We start from the raw sequence: 558 nt of genomic DNA on the forward strand, positions 1-558 counted from the left end.
AAAACAGCTTGTGTTGTGACTGCTGTTTGTTTTTTTATTAAGTTTTTTTCAGTGTGTTATTTTTTTTCTTATGATGTGAGTAAAGAGAAAGAATGGTGCGAGTTTCGCGACAAGCAGGAGTGTGGGTGTGTCGAGTGAATAGTTACTTTGGAATGTTGACAGATGTGCCACCGAGCTGTGAGAACCTCTTGTCTTCACGTGTGACAAAGATGTCTGCGACATTTGTGCTTTGATGCCAGCAGTGGCGAGTGCGTGGGGTCAGAGTGTGTTTGTAGACAGTCTCCCACAGGCACATGGGGGTTGTATTTAGATGTCCATTGCCTTCAGTGTTGTCATAAGTCTGTGAGTGTTTGTGAGGGGATTTGGCTGCTGGCAGCATTGCTGTTTTCACCTGTCACCTGTGTGTATCCCATTAACATGGTGTCACGGTCAAGGCATGAGGTGGTCTCTGGCGCAAACACACCGATACTGGACAGATGGGCATGATCTGTAATGAAAGCTCAGTAACTGGAGAAACACACACACACCTTATTAAAGCGCCGCCTCTACCCTGGGCTG

Source organism: Barbatula barbatula (genome assembly GCF_947034865.1).
Source record: "Barbatula barbatula genome assembly, chromosome: 1".
Lineage (NCBI taxonomy): Eukaryota > Metazoa > Chordata > Actinopteri > Cypriniformes > Nemacheilidae > Barbatula > Barbatula barbatula.